Source organism: Podarcis muralis, chromosome 15 (genome assembly GCF_964188315.1).
Source record: "Podarcis muralis chromosome 15, rPodMur119.hap1.1, whole genome shotgun sequence".
NCBI lineage: Eukaryota > Metazoa > Chordata > Lepidosauria > Squamata > Lacertidae > Podarcis > Podarcis muralis.
The window spans coordinates 12,532,394-12,552,807 of record NC_135669.1 but is presented as its reverse complement, the minus strand read 5'-3'; the positions used below and the strand labels follow the sequence as shown (position 1 = coordinate 12,552,807).

At 46.1% G+C, this 20,414-nt stretch overlaps 1 protein-coding gene across 11 annotated transcripts in view; it reads left to right on the top strand.

The window, feature by feature from the left end:
• Window positions 1-20,414, top strand: part of ROBO3 (roundabout guidance receptor 3) — a 417,871-nt gene that overhangs the window by 294,159 nt on the left and 103,298 nt on the right. The gene's annotated exons all lie outside the window — the stretch shown is intronic.

Sequence of the window (20,414 nt, the reverse complement as noted above, 5' to 3'; positions counted from 1 at the left end):
TGAACGTTCTTTGGAACCCGAATGTCCATCACAGCTTCCGTGACTTCAGGAGGTTCCTGCAGCCAATTGGAAGCTGTGCCTTGGTTCCTGAACGTTTTGGAAGTCGAACGGATTTCCAGAATGGATTTCGTTCGAATTCTGAGGTACGACTGTACAGTGGTACCTCGGGTTAAGAACTTAATTAGTTCCGGAGGTCCGTTCTTAACCTGAAACTGTTCTTAACCTGAGGTACCACTTTAGCTAATGGGGCCTCCCGCTGCCGCCACGCCACCACTGCACGATTTCTGTTCTCATCCTGAAGCAAAGTTCTTAACCCGAGGTACTATTTCTGGGTTAGTGGGGTCTGTAACCTGTAGCGTCTGTAACCTGAAGCGTATGTAACCCGAGGTACCACTGTACAGAAGGAAATGAGGGATGGTGCAAGAATGTCTCCTTCTCTCTCAGATGCCTCTTGTCTTTCTCCCTTCCTGCCCATGATGCCCTGGGTCATCTCCCAGAATGCCTCTGTGAATCCACCTCTCTTACTCCTTTCCAAATCCCACATTTCCCACAGAGCTTTTGGCAAACCTCCTCCTTCCAATACCCTACTGTGAGGATGGGGAAGAGCTTCTCCACGCCTTGTTTAAAAGATGGATGTTCCACCTTTCAACAGGGTTTTGCAAAAGATATTTAAAACACAACAGGCGTCATTAATTAGAATAATAAAAGCCAAAAATGTGTGTTTTATTTACTTACTGGGAAGACGTCTCTCTCTCTTTCCTTTCCTTTCCTTTTCCAAAGAAACATTTAGTATATTCAAAGATTCTAACAGTCGCTTAACACAAGTGCAAAAAAATTAAAAGTAAAAGCAGTAGTAAAAGCAGTGAGACAATGAAGGCAGGAACACAAAGCATCTGCTAAAAGCTCAGGAAGATAAAATTTTCTTCATTTGGCACCAAACTCTAATAAAGATGGCACCAGCTGAGTGTTCCTGGGGAGACATTCATCTGGTACAGGCATAGGCAAACTCCAGCCCTCCAGATGTTTGGGACTACAATTCCCATCATCCCTAGCTAACAGGACCAGTGGTCAGGGATGATGGGAATTGTAGTCCCATACATCTGGAGGGCCGGAGTTTGCCTGTGCCTGATCTGGTACATGTATGTGCATTTGCCTTAAGGAGTACAGTGGTTGTTGTTTAGTCGTTTAGTCGTGTCTGATTCTTCGTGACCCCATGGACCAGAGCATGCCAGGCACTTCTGTCTTCCACTGCCTCCCGCAGTTTGGTCAAACTCATGCTGGTAGCTTCAAAAACACTATCCAACCATCTCGTCCTCTGTCGTCCCCTTTCTCCTTGTGTCCTCCATCTTTCCCAACATCAGGGTCTTTTCCAGGGAGTCTTCTCTTCTCATGAGGTGGCCAAAGTATTGGAGCCTCAGCTTCAGGATCTGTCCTTCCAGTGAGCACTCAGGGCAGATTTCCTTCAGAATGGATAGGTTTGTTCTTCTTGCAGTCCATGGGACTCTCAAGAGTCTCCTCCAGCACCATAATTCAAAAGCATAAATTCTTTGACGATCAGCCTTCTTTATGGTCCAGGAGTACAGTACAAGTAGCTATTACTGGGGCAGCAGGTACCAGAGACAAGAAACAACTGGGGGGCATTGAACTTGCGTGCTCAAGAGGGGGCCAAGCTGGGTGTGATGTTACATTGAATGTGTCATTAAATAGGATAAATTTTGTAGTGAGGGTATATTATCTTCCTTGTCCAGCACAGAAAGAATATTCTTGAGAGAGGCGTTGAAGTTTAACATTTTAAAGGATCAGGAATTTGACTTCGCCAGAAGAGAGTTACATGCAAGAGATCCAAAGGAACAAATGAAAGTATTGGAAGGGGATGAATAAGGAAAGAAGGTGGAAGAAGGCTGGCTGTCAAGGGTTGTCTGCTTAGCCCTGACACTGAGGTCCTCCTCCAAGGGTCTTCTACTGGTTCCCTCACTGCGAGAAGCGAAGTTACAGGGAACCAGGCAGGGGGTCTTCTCGGTAGTGGCGCCTTCCTTATGCAATGACCTCCCTTCAGATGTCAAGGAGATTAAGAACTACACAACTTTTAGAAGACATATGAAGGCAGCCCTGTATTGGGAGGTTTTGAATGCTTGATGTTTTTATTATGTTTTTAGATATTCTGTAAGCCGCCCGGGAAACCCAGCCAGATGGGTGGGGTATAAAGTAATAATAATGATGATGAAAGAAATTGAGGACCTATCAGGAATGTTAACAACATGGATACAATATTATCACTTAAATGAAGTATTTAAGAAAGATGCGAAATGAGGGTTTGGTGAACAAATATCACAATTGGAGAGAGACTTTTTAGAATGTAATGTTAAAGTGCTGCCTAAAATGTACAGTACAAGATATTATTGGAATGGGAGACAAAGGATGAGCAAGTAAAATATTCAATGATACATTGGGTAATAGACATTGGTCATAATATAGAGATAGAAGCATGGAAACAATTGTGGAATATGGATATAAAATTTGCAGAGAAAATTATATGAAAATGATATATAGATGGTATTTAACACCTAGTAGATTGGCAAAAGTACTACTACTACTACTAATAATAATAATAATAACATTAAAATATGTCATTAGATAAAGGAAAACAGAACCATGTGTGCCACACTGAGCTTCTTGGAAGAAAGGTGATATATAAATGTAATAAAATAAATGAGTACGATAAAATGCTAAATTGTTTTTAAGTAATGGCAGGTGCAGGCCCCACAATTCTTGTCAGGAACAGTGCACATAAGGAGGAGACATTAAATCATTTGCTTCTTTGCTGTGATCCTCATGAAAATTGATCCCCTGCCCCTATAAGCTCTGAGGGGAAAGTTTCTGCTGCAAGTGATGGAGGTTCTTTGGGATTATGATGAGGAAGTCAAGGGTTAAACCCACACTCACTTTTTTTTTTAACCTTGGTGAAATTAGGAGGGGTGGGTTTAGCATCACATCTAGTTTGGGCCCTGATTTGGTCTACAGTTGTGTCTTTTAGATGGAGTACAGTTATATACTATCTGGAGAGTAGACTAGAGGAGGGTTTTTTTGATCTGACAGCCCAAATCTTTATCATTCCCCACTGTGTGGGCTGACTTTGGCAGCTGGGCATGGACACCCGCCTGCCAGTCATCTGACATAAAACATGATGCCAGCTGACTGATAGGTGAGCAGTCTTGGTCACCTGTCAAAGTTGACCCTCTGCCACAGCTGCCCCAGATAAGGAAGAAGCAGTTAACCCTTTTACTGATGAGAGAAGCACTTACAACAGCTTCCTCTTTGCTGCGGATACACATGTTCACATATATCTAGCCCAGGCATAGGCAAACTCCAGCCCTCCAGATGTTTGGGACTACAGTTCCCATCATCCCTGACTACTGGTCCTGTTAGCTAGAGATGATGGGAATTGTAGTCCCAAACATCTAGGGGGGCAGAGTTTGCCTATGCCTGATCTAGCCTCAAGGCAGCTATCCACAGGTCTGCGCCCTATGGAGAAGTTGCATCGGCTGTGGAGCCCTTTCCCTCCTCTGGCTTATATACCCTAATCTGACGGAGTGACTACATGCAACCTGAGACTTTTCCTGCACGGAAGGTGCCACTGCTCTTCCCTTTTTAAGCCCCTCCTGGTTCTAGGAAACAGTGGGGCAGGGGAAGGTGGGGAGCCTACTGACCTGTCCCTTTCCTGAACCATCCTTTCTTCCTCCACTACATCCTGCACTCCTTACTCCGCCTTGGACTGCCCTGACTCACCCTCCTCACCTGACTCCTGCCTTGCAGGTGGCCTGACACCCCATGAATCACTGGTCCCCTCTCCTGGGTCACTCCCCTGGTCCCCTGCCTCCTCCACACACTCTTTGGAGCTCTGCCAGGCCCTGACATCATCGGAGATGGTCTGTTCCACCAGGAAATATGCTGGCCAAGCAGCAATCAAAAGGACCAAACTCTCTGAGGATGCCTAGAGATTAGCTACTCATTCCTGCTTTCTGTAGGGATCAACTTTGCCAGTGTATTCCTTGCAGGGAAGTTGCTGGTGAAGCAGATTCCTGAAGAGAGCAGGATTTAGCCCCTCTGCTCATTTGCTATTGGGCAAAGAGTTTGTTCCTGCCCTCTGCAGGGGTCTGAGCAGTATTTAACCCACTGTTAAATGCCCAAATGCCCTGTCCTCTACCACTCTATCTCACCTGCTGTAGCACAGATGAAGAACCTGTGGCCTTCTAGACGTTGTTGGACTGCAATTCCCACCATCCCTGAGGGCTGGCCGCACTGGCTGGGGCTGATGAGAACTGAAGCCGAACAACATCCAGTAGGTTGCAGGTGCCCCATCTCTGCTGTAGCAAGGTGTTCAGATGGGCCACACAAGTGGTGATGGGAAGGGCAAGAGATAAAGAGAGGGTCAATGGGCTGCAGCCTGGCAAGTCTAGGAGAAAGGGTTGGATCCAATGTCACCTGAATAACTTGTTCTGCTAGTGCACGGAATCACACTTGTGCAATGGATCTCCCCCCTTATCTGTTCTTGGGGTTCCTCTCCCTTTAGAGGAGATTTGGGGAGGGCATGGGGGGGAAGCAAAGTGGGGAAGTTCAATTGCGCAAGTGAAAATCCTTTGCCATTGGATCTAGTGCATCAGCTACTGTCCTGAATGTTGAACATGGTACAGAAATAGCCCTAAATGTCTCCTACTCAATAATAAGCTCTTCATTTCTCCTTGTTGTGAGATGTTCATTAATGTGATTCCACTCCTTGCAGTTGAGGTCATCCATCATTAAAAAAAGGGGAAAAGATCAGGAGGAAAAGAGTTAAGCATCCTCTCTCCCCAACCTCCCATCCCCTGGAGTGTGCTAGTTCTTTCCTTTGCTCCCATCAGTTCAGCGGTGCATCCGATAATTGAAAGCCAGTGTCCATCTCGGCAGTCACCTGGCACTCGGTCAGGTTTAAAGTGATTAAATGGGACTCTGAGGCAGAGGGAGCCTGCTGAGCAAAGCCCAGCCCCAGCCCCAGCGACCGCTAGAGATAGATGTTTGTCGGCATGTTCAGTCCGCAGGGATCACTTTGTGGAACATCAAAGGTGAAACTGAAAATCATTAGCATCAGGGTCATATCCTCCATGGAGGGGGAGGGATGTGGAGGAGGTCATGGAGATTCATCCGGGAGGGAAGCATGAGAGAGAGAGAGAGAGAGAGAGTGTGTCCTAGCGGAATGTGGGCTGACTTTGGGAGAAAGCCAGAAGGCAAATGCATCCAAACTTGTGAGCTGTGTGGCTACAATATTTCCACCCAGTGGTTTAAACCAGCGATGGGGAACCTGAGGTTCTCCAGATGTTTGCAGGACTCCCAACTCCCATCAGCCCAAGGGAGCATGGCCTATAGTAAAGGGTGATAGTTGTGGTCTAAGAGGAGTGCCAACTAGAGAGGATCAAGAGGCAAGAGGCCCCCCATATTTTCAAGAAGGGGGCTGGCCTCCCCAAATTCTGTGGAGATCCTCAAAAGGATGTGCCAGGACAAAGATCCTTGGCCCTGCCACGTCCATTTGAGGATTGCCAGAGAGAGATCAAATGGCAAGGTGGCTGGCGGTGGGTGACTGACAGGCTGAGTTAGCCTGGCCGAACTTGGACAGGGAGTTGCGTGTGTGATGTTATGCACGCACAATGGGGCCTCCCCAATGCTGGGAACAATTTGGCGCGTATGTGGTCTAACAATGTCTAGAGCGCCACAGGTCCCCCAATTCTGGTTTGAACTCTCACTGGACCATCAATCCTATTCATGCGCAGGGGAAAAATATGTGGGCATACTGTCCCCTCTGCTGTGCATGTATAGTGGTACCTCGGGTTACAGATGCTTCAGGTTACAGACGCTTCAGGTTACAGACTCCACTAACCCAGAAATAGTACCTCGGGTTAAGAACTTCACTTCAGGATGAGAACAGAAATCGTATGGCAGCAGTGGGAGGCCCCATTAACTAAAATGGTACCTCGGGTTAAGAACGGAGCTCCAGAACGAATTAAGTTCTTAACCCAAGGTACCACTGTAATAGGAGACTGTCATGCCATGGCTTTACATGTACAGCAATATCTGCAAACCCCTCCATAAAAAGAAATGTGTCATGTGGCAGTTAAAAGGGGGAGCAGGTGGTGGCAGTGGCTCCCATCTTCATCCTCCCCAAATACCTCCATGCTGCAATGTAGGGTTGCTGTGTTGGGAGGGCAGCCATAACTGCCACCCAGCCTCCTGCTTCTCCTTTGAGTGCTGGGCTCTTGACATCTGTAGAATTATCACTGCCCTGATGTCAACCCCGGTGAGCCCTCACGTTTGGCCAACTATACTGGGAGCTGACGCTGGGCCTGGAGACCCTGAAGAGCCACTGCCGGTCAGAGTAGAGAACCCTAGGCTAGATGGACAAGCATTCTGTCTCCGCAGAAGGCAGCTTCCTCTGTTCCTGTGTAATGTTTACTGTGATGCTGGTGAGGTCATGAGCTGGTATGGCAGCAAGGATATTTAGAAAATGCTAAGTTTCTGTACACCACCCCCCTCCTTCAACCAAGCTCTGATTCCTTCTGAGTTCTGGCCTGGTGAAAATGGTACTAACTATCCAGCCCGGCCCCTGTGAGACTTGTTTGCAGGGCGGGCCTGTGTTTTGTTTAGTTTTTTTACAAGGTTTGGAAACCTGCCACCTTCAGAGGCTTGCTGCTCCAATCAGGAAGCATCAGGCTGTTTTAATCAATTCTAAATGGCTGTTCTGGCAAGGGGCTTAAACCGCCTCTCCCTCTTTATATTTGCATTTAGTAGCAAAAGACCTCTGGGACTCCATGTGGTCAGAGGTTAGAATCATAATCCGCCCGGGGATGCAAAGCCTTGTGGGAAAATGGCCGAACCCAATTAGGAATGGGAGCGATACATTTTTGATGAGAAGAGCAGAGCTGGGAATTCATCCCTCGTAGAAGATGGGCGTTTTGGAAATGCACCTCCAGACCCTTCGGATTTCTCCTGCCTCTAGTTAGAAATGTAAGCTGTGGTGGTGCTAATTATTCTGTTGTTTTGCTATGTTTCCTGACCCACACTGGGATTTAATGTTGATTGAAGTTCCGAGATTTTGATGACACCACAAATATCTTCCCAGAAGTGGTTGTCTTGTCCTAGCGTGTAAATATGAAAGGGAGCTGCAGTGTTGAGACACCCAGGAGTTTTGCATCAATTCAGACATCCGGTGCGGGGCCAGCATGCATGATGGTCAGGGATCTGTTGAGGGTCCACATCCCAACAGAGGAACCACTGACAAGAGCACCCTAGAACGGCACGTTTCCTTCACCCACCTCTCACTCTGGCCCAGACAGCAGTGGAACAATAGACAAAGGAGGACTAGTAGATGTTAGTTAGTTTAAACTGTTTTTTAATACACTCGTACCTTGAAAGTCAGAGGGACGCAGGTGGCGCTGTGGGTTAAAGCCTCAGTGCCTAGGACTTGCCGATCGAAAGGTCGGCGGTTCGAATTCCTGCGGCGGGGTGCGCTCCTGTCGTTCGGTCCCAGCGCCTGCCAACCTAACAGTTCGAAAGCACCTTCGGGTGCAAGTAGATAAATAGGGACCGCTTTCTAGCGGGAAGGTAAACGGTGTTCCGTGTGCTGCCCTGGCTTGCCAGAGCAGCGATGTCACGCTGGCCACGTGACCCGGAAGTGTCTGCGGACAGCACTGGCTCCCGGCCTATAGAGTGAGATGAGCGCACAACCCTAGAGTCTGGCAAGACTGGCCCGTACGGGCAGGGGTACCTTTACCTTTACTTACCTTGAAAGTCGAATGGAATCCATTCCGGAAGTCCATTTGACTTCCAAAACATTGGAAACCAAAGTGTGGCTTCTGATTGGCTGCAGGAAGGTCCTGCAGCAAACTGGAAGCCACGGAAGCCCCATCGGATATTTGGCTTCCAAAAATAGTTCACAAACCAGAGCAGTCACTTCCAGGTTTGCAGTGTTCGGGAGCCAAAACGTTCGAGAACTAAACTGTTTGAAAACCAAGGTATGACTGTACTTTGTTTTAGCATTACAACTCACCCTTGGGCCTCAGGGTAAAGGGTGGGTAGTAGTAGTAGTAATAATAATATACAATTATAATATACAATAATATAATAATTGATGCCACTGCTTGCTTGTTCATCGGTTTTCTACAAGCATGAAAGAAGAGATACAACAGCAGCAACTGGGGATAATGGTGCTGAGGTGCTAGACCCCCTGCTGCTGTTGTTGTTGTTGGTGTATATGTGTGTGTTGGAGTGGAAGAAGAGTTTGGATTTGATATCCCGCTTTATCACTACCCTAAGGAGTCTCAAAGCGGCTAACATTCTCCTTTCCCTTCCTCCCCCACAACCAACACTCTGTGAGGTGAGTGAGGCTGAGAGACTTCAGAGAAGTATGACTAGCCCAAGGTCACCCAGCAGCTGCATGTGGAGGAGCGGGGAATCAAACCCGGTTCACCAGATTACGAGTCCACTGCTCTTAACCACTACACCACACCTCCGTGAGAGACATGGCCGTATTGGACACTTGCCTCCCCTCTCTGGATGTGGTTCCTTCCACAGCTCAGTGGGAAATAGTTGGAACCTTACTTAGCCTTGCCTGGGTAGGAAGTCCTAACTGCTAGGTTGAGTTGCTTTTTTTGCTGTTCATACAACTCCTGGACTTACCCTTTAAGGTTTAAGGTGCTGGTTTTAACCTTTAAAGCCCTATATGGCCTAGGACCCTCGTACCTACGGGACCGCCTCTCCTGGTATGTCCCACAGAGAAATTTACGGTCTGCAAATAAAAACATCCTAATGATCCCAGGCCACAGAGAGGTTAGGCTGGCCTCAACTAGAGCCAGGGCTTTCTCAGCCGCGGCTCCAATCTGGTGGAACGCTCTGTCACAAGAGACTAGGGCCCTGCAGGACTGTTCCACCAGGCCTTTGGTCAGGGTGCAGCCTGACCCCCTCCTCTGGCAATCTGCACAGAATTTTGCTTGATGGTTGCCATTAATTTGATTTTAATTTGATTTAATTAATTTTATAATGAATGTTTTTAGAATGTTGGACTATTTTGATTGTTGTTAGCCGCCTTGAGCCCAGCTTCGGCTGGGGAGGGCGGGATATAAATAAAATTTATTATTATTATTATTATTACCCTGAATCCTCGTATTAGGAGAGTCCCCTTGCAAAGTTTCCTCACACAGGCTGCACTCCCATGCCAGTTGATTCTGTTCCCCTGACGTTTCCCTAACTGGATCAGGGCTTGGTTTTGCTCCCAGGCGATTAAAAAAGCCTCACTTCTTTCTCTTCTCTGCAACCTCCTCCTCTGCTGTTCCAGCACAGAAATGTAGCGGTTGAGCAGAAAACCACCCCTTTCTTGAAAGGCCATCTGGCCAATCAGGTTTTCGCAAAGAGACTGTGAATGGGCTTGATTGTGAGAGCCAAGAAGCATTTCCCCACCTTCTTCAAAGACCAACAGCCTCGACTCTACCGCATTGTTCCCTGGCTTGCATTTGAGAAGCCTGCGCAGCTAATCAATATTTTAAGAACACTTTCCTCCATCTCAGGGACACATGCCGTGACTATACTACATCCCTGACATCTCCGCTCCAAAGAGCTTTTGCGCACGCCTGGAGAGCGCCGGCATGTGCTTGGGAAGATCATGCCAACGATGACATGCCTGTTCAATTTCCCACCGCCCCTTGTCTTGCACACCCACTGAGGGATCAGTGGGCGTTGCGGGTGAGAGCCTTGTTAGATTACCTGATCATCCTCTTTGGGCTAATGCAGGATTATTCCCTGCTGAAGACATGGCTCTTTACCCCAGCCTTTGGCAGCTAAGGTATTTTAATCAGTGGGACCCACCTCTTTTGCTGAATTTATACCATTCTCTCACATTTGGAAGGATTTTACATGCTTTGCAATTGTTAAAAAGGACCCCCAACAGTTAAGTCCAGTCACAAAACGATTCTGGGGTTGCGGCGCCCATCTCGCTTTACTGGCTGAGGGAGCCAACATTTGTCCGCAGACAATTTTTCCGGGTCATGTGGCCAGCATGACTAAGTCGCTTCTGACAAACCAGAGCAGTGCACAGAAATGCCGTTTACCTTCCTGCCAGAGCGGTACCTATTTATCTACTTGCACTATGATGTGCTTTCGAACTGCTAGGTTGGCAGGAGCTGGGACCGAACAAAGGGAACTCACCTGTTGTGGGGATTCAAACTGCCGACCTTCCATTCGGCAAGCCCTAGGCTCAGTGATTTAGACCACAGCGCCACCCGCGTCCCTTTGCAGATGTTATGGTAATAATAAACAAACAAACAAATATATTATTTAAACAAGTATTAGTAGAATTAAATATATACAGTCATACCTTGGTTAACAGACGCCTTGCTACTCAAATGTTTTGGCTCCCGATTGATCGAAACCCAGAAGTGAGTGTTCCGGTTTGCAAACGTTCTTTGGAACCCGAACGTCTGACGTGGCTTCCGCAGCTTTCGATTGGAACTTCCTGCATCCAATCAGAAGCCGCACCTTGGTTTCCGGACATTTTGGAAGTTGAACAGACTTCCAGAATGGATTCTGTTCGACTTCCAAGGTACGACTGTACATGTAAAAGATCACTTATGGATTGTTGTAATAAAAACAAGGGTCAGTAAACTTTTTCAGCAGGGGACCAGTCCACTGTCCCTCAGATCTTGTGGGGCTGCTGAACTATATTTTGAAGAAGAAGATAGAACTAATCCTATGCCCCACAAATAACCCAGAGATGCATTTTAAATCTGAAGAAGTGTGCATGCACACGAAAGCTCATACCAAGAACTAACTTAGTTGGTCTTTAAGGTGCTACTGGAAGGATTTTTTTTTTTTTTAAAATAAAAGCACACATTCGACTCATGTAAAAAACGCTGGTTCCTAGACCATCTGTGGGCCGGATTTTGAAGGCAATTGGGCCGGATCCGGCCCCCAGGCCTGAGTTTGCGAGCACGCAATAAAATGGCACATCTCAGCAGCTCTAATAAAGAAGAAAGTTCCAAAGGGTTTGTTGTATAGGTTCACCATCTCTGTACTTAAAAACAAGAAGAAGAAAATTACAAGAGAACAAAATAATAATCCTCATAATAATAGAAAGCAGAAAGCTTTAAAAAGAATGGATGGTGCAAAATATATTCCATAGTGGAATACAAGGTTCAAACATTGAAATATTCATGAATATTGCCAAATAAATGTACTGAGTGGGAGTGGGCCAACCATAAGATGTTTTGGTCCTATAAATCACAATCGGCCTCCAAGAAGAAGAATTATTATTATTATTTATTATTATACTTATTCAGTTTATATCCTTCCAAAGATTCTGTTTTTATAATTGTATATTCTGTTACAGTAACTCAGTTTGGGACCTTTTGGTGAAGCATGGATAAAGAATCTTATCCATCAATCCATCAGTCTAATGCCATTAGTATTATATTGCAGCATATAAATACACAATGAAGTTAAATCAAGAAATAAACAACAATCCCACTCAGAACCTTAAAACAATCATTCCATACAACACATTTCAGAGAGGACATCAAATCTTATTTTATGTTATTTATTTGGATGATTGATACACTGTTGTTGAGGCAAACCATAGGACAGTTTACGACAAAGCAAATAGACAAGAATCCATAAAATAACCAAAGTTTTCAAAAGTCAGAGTGAAGTGAAGCATGTTTAGCAACAGACAGAAGGTGTAAACAGAATGGGAGGCGAGTTCTGTGTTCTTGGGGCCATCCCAGAGAAGTCCCTCTCATAAGCTGCCACTGCTGAACCTCTGAGAAGGGCCTCCTTCACTGGTTTAATCCTCTGGTTTGTTTAAAGAGAAAGAGGTGCTCTGTTAGATATTTGAGGCCCAAGTCACTTCGTCTTTAATGAGTATAATCGTACCTTGGATCCCAAATGCCTTGGTACTCAGATGTTTTGGCTCAAGAACGCTGCAAACCCGGAAGTGAGTGTTCTGGTTTGCAAACGTTCTTTGAAACCCGAATGTCCAATGGCGATTCCGCTGCTTCCGATTGGCTGCAGGAGCTTACTGCAGCCAATCAGAAGTCACGTTTTGGTTCCCAAACATTTTGGAACAGATTCCATTTGACTTTCAAGGTACGACTGTAATTTGAACTGGGCTCAAAAACTTCATCCAGCTTACATTTTTACAATGCTCCTGAGCATTGTAAACTGGATTCTTGAAAGAGAGCTTCGTTAAAATTCTTTGTTTTTAAATAGGAGACCTGTTTATGGCTGGGGAAGTGTCATGTTTACTATCTTAATTCCAACACACTCTTAGTAAATGCATATAGTAGTTATTATTTATTAGCATGTAGTTGCTACTTGCTGCATAAAATGTCTCAGAGTGTATTGCAATTATAAAAGCCTACAAAATACAAAATATAAAATAACATCAAAAAGGTTGGTTGTGTGTGTGTGTGTGTGTGTGTGTGTGTACACACACACACACACCATTATTGACTAAAATGTTCATCTTAGAATAACATAAAAAGGATGAATTCTACCCCACTCTGCTAAAGCCATTTCCTGTCCCCTGCGCTATTGGTTGGTCCTCGGCCGCGTCAACCCAAGGCTGTCCAATCCAGATGGTCTGGGGGCATGGCGTGGGCTATTTAAACTGCCCACGGCTAGGGACATGTTCCTTTTCTCCCTGCTCGGACCATTCTCCCACCGCCCCTTCCTTAGATTAGGCTCTTTATCTCCTGACCTTGCTATGGACTTCGGTTGGTCACCTGTTTTTTAACAGGGGCCTGGAAGGAATTTTTTCCACTTGGCAAATTGGCATCGGCCATTTGGTTTTCCACCTACCTTGTAGCAATTCGTCATAGCTTTGTAAGGTTTGGTGGTTAGGCATTGGAGTATTAGGTTGAAGGTGAGGGGAGGTCATGGCCATCACCTACCCCTCCTATTTTAAAGGTATTCCGTTAAAGGAATCCAAGGGGGCATGGCCCCTGTCCGAAGCCTCAGACGGGGGGCTAGGACCATGGCACGACCCCTCGCGGTGACCCTGGGGGAGTTCCTAGTTGATGTGCATCAGAAGGGCTCCCCCTTCTGATGGTTAACCCTTCCAAGACTCCTGCAGATGGGCAGGAGTCAGATATAGTCATGTGCTTTCCAGTGCCTAAGCCAATGCCACTCACATTCTGTAACCAATAAAGTTGTGGCCTTTTTCGCCCATTAACCTAAAATACTGTTTCATGTGTCTTTGTTCCAGTTCCTGGGAGGGTTTGGGACCTTGCCATGCAAAAGGAGGACACCAATACAGTCAAGGGTCTCATCATACCAATTCACCCCAGTTAGGAGCCAAATGCCAGGGGAAACAGGAATGAGTTTGCCTGGTGCCTGATATTTGCCAGTGATGGTGCCATGTGCATCTCTCTAGGAAGAACATTCCATGATCTGGGAGCCACCACTGAAAAGGCCCCATTCATGGGTTGCCACTGCGGCAGCTCCCTTAGAGTGGGCACACAAAGAGCGGCCTCAGGTGACAAATTCAGGATCTGTGTAGGTTTGTGCCTTTCTGTTTTCTTCCTTTCTCTCCTTTCTCAACACAGTGCAGGAGTCGGAAACCTCAGGCCTGAGGGCAGAATGCCGTCTGACGCTCAGATCTCTCCCCAGGCCCCTCCTCGGCCGCTGCCCCTTTGAGTCCTTTTGCTTGGCAGGTGACCTCTGACTTTTGCAGGGCTGGCATGCAGCCTACTTTTAAAATTGAAGAGCCGCAAAATTGAAGAGTGAAGAGCCCCACTCACTTTTTTTTGCCTGCGACTATGCACCCCCCCCAACCTGCTAATAATAATAATAATAATAATAATAATAATAATAATAATAAAATTTATTTATACCCTGCCCTCCCCAGCCAAGGGCAGGCTCAGGGTAGCTAACAACCAATAATAAAAACAAGTTGAATGAATACAACTTAAAAACAAGATTAAAATACAACATTAAAACATTAAAATGCAGCCTCATCACAGGAGGAGAAAGGAAAAAAGAAAGAGGGGGAGGGAATCAAATTGACTCCAAGCCAAAGGCCAGGCGGAACTACTCTGTCTTACAGGCCCTGCAGAAAGAAATCAGATCCTGCAGGGCCCTGGTCTCATGAGGCAGAGCGTTCCACCAGGCCGGGGCCAGTACTGAAAAGGCCCTGGCTCTGGTTGAGGCTAATCTAACTTCCTTAGGGCCCGGGACCACTAAGGTGTTGCTATTTATGGACCTTGAGGCTCTCCATGGGGCATACCAGGAGAGGCGGTCCCGTAGGTACGAGGGTCCTAGGCCGTGAAGGGCTTTAAAGGTCAAAACCAGCACCTTAAATCTGACCTTGTACTCCACCGGGAGCCAGTGCAGCTGGAAAAGCACTGGGTGAATATGCTCCCATGGCAGAGACCCTGTGAGGAGCCTTGCTGCAGCATTCTGCACCCGCTGGAGTTTCTGGGACAGCTTTAAGGGCAGCCCCGCGTAGATCGAATTACAGTAGTCAAGCCTGGAGGTGACCGTCGCATGGATCACCCCATGGGCCTATGTGGCTGCGGATCGGAGTGCTTCCCCCATTGGGGCTCAATGTTTCTCCACCCTGCCAATGGGAATCAGCTCCCCCCCCCCCCCAATGTGGGGCACTTCGGAAATAGCTATGCGGGCCTCTCAGATATAGTGGTCTCCCTCCCAATTTGTGATAAACTGAAACAGTGCAATAAAAATTGGAATCAGAAATAAATGAATGTGTTTAAAATACCCCTGTTCAATTTGCTTCTTGAGTGCCGCTACCGCTTTGCGGCCTGATAGGGTGGCAGTGTTTGTTCCAGCTGCAGCGAACTGCGATAGGCGGCTGTCAGTCCCACCTGCCTTTAAGACACCCCCCCCCCGCCCCCGCCTCTGCCATCCCCCTATCCCGGTGGCAGGGCAGCTTCCGTTTCAATAGCCAATTACGGAGCTCATGCTAATCACTCAGAGACCTCATTAGGAAACTTGATTAGTGCTTCGCATAATTGACCCTATTGCAAATGATGGAGAGAACCTCCTTCCTTATACCCTCTAATTAAGGGCAAACAGCAGCTTTGTGTAGCATTTAGTTCAGCTAATTATTGCAAGTCTTACCCCGAATAACAGAAAGGCACCTCATCATATCCAGCAAAATGAAACAAAAGCAGGCGTTGTTATACATTTAAATCATGTGACTTTCTTCCCCCAAATCCTGGGAACTCTAGTTTACCCTCCGCAGAGTCATGTGTAACCCCACCAGCGGGGTTAATTTAAGCAGGCTTTACCTTTGGGAACAGAACAGGTTGGAATTTACAAGCCCCCCCCCCCAATTATCTTTTAATAAATAATTTTTATTAGCTTTTCAGATATACAAATAGTTCCCAGATACCGTGTACTGTCATTCTTATCCATACAAAAAACAAACGGCAAAGCATATAATAATAATCCCTTTAAACAAACAGTGCAAAATGAACCACAGGTGTATAATAGCTTGGGAAATTGTGCTTAAAGCTGCAAAGTGGGTACATAATGGTACTGTTTTTACCACTTCCTTCTTAACAGCCCTGTGAATATTCCTGGCAGTCCTTGTAAGCAATGCGGGGCGAAACACTCTGACCTGGCTTAAGGTCACTTACGAATTACAGTCGTATCTTGGAAGTCGAACAGAATCCGTTCCGGAAGTCTGTTCGACTTCCAAAACGTTCAAAAACCAAATCGTGGCTTCTGATTGGCTGCAGGAAGCTCCTGCAGCCAATCAGAAGCCGTGGAAGCCCCATTGGACATTTGGGTTCCAAAAGAACATTCACAAACCAGAATACAGTGGTACCTCTGGTTAAGAACTTAATTCATTCCGGAGGTCCATTCTTAACCTGAAATCATTCTTAACCTGAGGTACCACTTTAGCTAATGGGGCCTCCTGGCACCGCCAGTGCGCAATTTCTGTTCTCATGCTGAGGTAAAGTTATTAACCCGTGGTACTACTTCTGGGTTATTGGAGTCTGTAACCCAAAGTGTTTGTAAACCAAGGTACCACTGTAATCACTTCCAGGTTTGCGGCATTCGGCAGTCAAAACGTCCGAGTTCCAGGGCGTTCAGGATCCAAGGTACAACTGTGTAAGTTCAGAAATCTCCAGGCTGAATTTTATTTCTGCCATTGAGTGTTTCAGGCTATGGATGAGGAACCCATGGTGGCTGGGACTGATGGAAGTTGTAATCCAACACATCTGGAATGGCACAGATCTCCCCATCCCTGCTTGAGGCATTGTTAGTTACGGTTTTCCAGCCTCAGTCCTCCTGCCTCCCCTTCTGCAAAATGGGGGTAATTATGCCTACTGACCATACAGGCCTGCTCCACAGATTACAAAACCATAATGCATGTGAAGCTCTTTGAATGCACAAAAGCTGCATATTAACTTTTTGCTTTCATTATTTTACAAATAACCCTTATATCTTTTTACTTTGCTGTGTACTCTGACTTCAGGCCGTGTCCTGAGATACTTCAGTTGCTTGCAGGGGGGTGGGGGCCGGGGAGCAGCGAAGCAACAAAGAGAGATGAGCCTCAAGCTGGTGCCACGGGAGAATTTATACAGTTTAATTGCACAGCCTGTTCCGACAAGTGTTTTCATCAGATGTGTCTTCATTAATTGCAAGGAGGCATGTGTTGTGTCATCTCAAACCCTCTGGTAGCTGCTTTTGATATAGGAGAACAAGATGCAGTTGTTAAACCCCCGAGGAAGACACTTTTTGGATCATGTCTGGCAATCCATCAGTCCGACGCCGTCTTCAGGTTCACTACTCTAGTAACAAAGAATAATAGAACCATAGAATTGTAGAGTTGGGAGTTGAGACCCCAGGGTCATCTAGTCCAACCCCCTGCAATGCAGGAATTTCAGCTAAAGCATCCATGACAGATGGCTATCCAACCCCAGCTTTAAAAACTTCCAAGGAAGGAGAGTCCACAACTTTCTGAGGGAGTCCGTTCCGCTGCCGAACAGCTCTTACTGTCAGAAAGTTATTCCTGACGTTTAGTCAGAATCTCCTTTCTTGTAACTTAGATGCTTTTATACTGAATCAGACCACTGATCCATCTAGCTCAGTATTGTCTACACCATGGGTAGGCAAACTAAGGCCCGGGGGCTGGATCATGCCCAATCACCTTCTAAATCTGGCCCATGGATTTAGATTCAGTGTGTTTTTACATGAGTAAAATGTGTCCTTTTATTTAAAATGCATCTCTGGGTTATTCAAACTGTTGGTGCTGACCTTTAAAGCCCTAAACGGCCTCGGCCCAGTATACCTGAAGGAGCGTCTCCACCCCCATCGTTCTGCCCAGACGCTGAGGTCCAGCGCCGAGGGCCTTCTGGCGGTTCCCTCACTGTGAGAGGCCAAGTTACAGGGAACCAGGCAGAGGGCCTTCTCGGTAGTGGCACCCGCCCTGTGGAACGCCCTCCCATCAGATGTCAAAGAGATAAACAACTACCTGACATTTAGAAGACATCTGAAGGCAGCCCTGTTCAGGGAAGTTTTTAATGTGTGACATTTTAATGTGTTTTTAATCTTTGTTGGAAGCCACCCAGAGTGGCTGGGGAGACCCAGCCAGATGGGCGGGGTACAAATAAATTATTATTATTATTATTATTATTATTATTAGTGGGGCATAGGTCCGTTTGCTGACCCCTGGTACACGGACTGGCAGGAGCTCTCCAGACTTCCAGTCTGAGATGCTTCTCCCTGCCTTACCTGGAGATGCCACAGGTGATTGAACAGGTGATTTTCCTGCTTGCGAAACAGACGCTGTAGCACTGAGCCATTGCCCGTGTGTTACATTTGGCTTTTGAAGGGAGGGGCGCTTTTGGTGCTGGCCATTCCCAATGTTCTTCTCTTGCCTTCGTGACCCACGTGCATTTTTCCTGCACCTGTGCGGCTACCATAGGAAAGAAGATCTTAAAATAAAAGGTGCTGTCGTCTAATCCCAGGGAATGATCCAAAGGCACAGGAAGCCTACTTGCAGAATAGTTGGTGATGACTTCTGAATACCTCATGCTTCTGGAAACCTGAAGATGAGAGACTTCTCTTGTGCTCAGATCCTGTTTGCTAGCTCCCCACAGGGAAGAACAGGAGAGGGCCTGATCCAGCAAGCTCTCCTTATTGTTCTCATGAGAGAGAGAGAGAGAGAGAGAGAGAGAGAGAGAGCGCGACAGACAGACAGACAGACAGACTCCCCACCCTCACCTCCACAATGTTTTTACTCAGACCTTTTCTACAGCATTATATCTTTATCTATTACCAAATTTTTCTCTATTACAATTATTTTGTCGTTTTTCTTCCACGGCTTTTATCTTGAATCCTGCCTGCAATATCATTTGACTATATTTTTTTTTAAAAAAAATAGTCACTAAAGACCTCCATTCTTCTATTTAAAAGTTCATCATTTTGATCTCTTAATTTTTCCTGCCAGCTTTGCCATCTCTGCATCATCCATTACTTTCAAAAGCCACCCTCCCTTCACTGAAACCCACTCCTCTTTCTATTTCTACACCTATAATATTCTAGCTGCCATTACCACGTACATAAATAGTTTAGTCATCTTCTTTGAAACCTTCAGCCCTATTATGCCTGTAAGGAAAACTTCTGGCTTTGAGGGAATAGCCCATTTAAATATTTTCTTCGTTTCATTTCTATCATTTCCCAAAAGCCTTTAGCTTTTTTTTTACATGTCCATCACATATGGAAGAATGACCTTCTATCTGCTTACATTTACAGCATTTACTTGACATGCTTTTATACATCTTGGCCAGTTTATTTGGCATTTAATGCCACCTGTAGCTCTTGTGTTCTTAAGGAGGTCTGGCTCAGTGCTTGTAACTGCATGGAAAGCACATGGAACACCTTCTTAGGTTCCACGATGGAAGACAGGCAGGCTATAATTGTAATAAAATAAAACAAATCCCGCAGGGCTCTTCTTTCACTTTTTTTTAAAACATTAAGTCCAGCTGCAGCAGCGGTTGCTGATCCTCCTTATTCAGCAAGTCCTGACCTTCGGCTTCCGCTGCCTCTTGCCACCTTCTGTTGAGGAAATTAATCAGAAATCTATTTGCAGACCAAGTGGCTGGGAAAGAAATAAAAGAGTCCCCCCCCCACCCTGATTCTCTCTCTCTCTCTCTCTCCCTCTCTCCCTCTTTCTTTCTCTCCATCATGTTCTGCAAAATTCTTGGCAGCCTTTTGATTCATTCAACAGAGAGCAAGCTGGCATTAATCATGTCGGAAGGGCCTTCCCTCTTGCTGTGACAGCGAGGTGACACGACCCCTCGAGATCGTCTGTAATTCGGGATAATGAACAATTATAACCTGACGGGGAAGATTTAACTGTCATAGGGCAGCTGCACAGATTGCTCACGCTTTGAATAATCCGATTGCCACTCTTGGTTCCACGCGCAAACAAGGTGGGACAGCAACTTGCCGGCAGTGTAGCGAAGCAGCAGACCATGCAGGGCACGTCCCAGCTGGATGTATGTTTCAGAGGCTCTTCTCTCCCTCCTGTGGGTGATCAGGAGTTTCATAACTCAGGAGAAGCATTGCCACCACTAGCCATTAGCCCATTCATTTCTTGCAGATAGGAAATGCCCAAAGACAGGAAGCCATGAATCTTCTCCCGCTGTGCTCCTTGTTTCAATGGCAGGAGCAGGATTTCTGAGGTGTCCCCTAAAGTCATAGAATCATACTCAGGGTAGAGTTGAAAGGGAGACCAAGGGTCATCTAGTCCAACCCTCTGCAATGCCAAGAATCTCAGCTATGTCCATCCAACCTCTGCTTAAAAGCAGAGGAAGGAGAGGCCACAATCTCCAGAGGGAGACAGTTCCACTGTCGAACAGCTCTTATTGTCAGAAAGTTTTTTTCCGTGTGTTTAGTCAGAATCGCCTTTCTTGTAACCTGAAGCCATTGGTTCGAGTCCTACAAGTTTGCTCCCTCTTTAATAATGATGATGATAATAATAATAATAATAATAATAATAATAATAATAATAAATTTTATTTATACCCCGCCCTCCCCAGCCAAGACCGGGCTCAGGGCGGCTAACAGCCAATATAAAAACAAATTGATTGAAATACAACTTAAAAACAAGATTAAAATACAACATTAAAACATTAAAATACAGCCCCATTTCAATGGAAACTCAAATCAAAAACTTTTTGGGGGATGAAAACTTCAAGTCTTCACCAAAGCTAACTATCCAGACTATGTGGGCCAGAAAAAAGGCAGGGAAGTCCCCAAATAGGAGTTCCATCACAGGAGGAGAAAGGAAAAAAGAAAAGGAGGAAGGAATCAAATTGATTCCAAGCCGAAGGCCAGGCAGAACAACTCTGTCTTACAGGCCC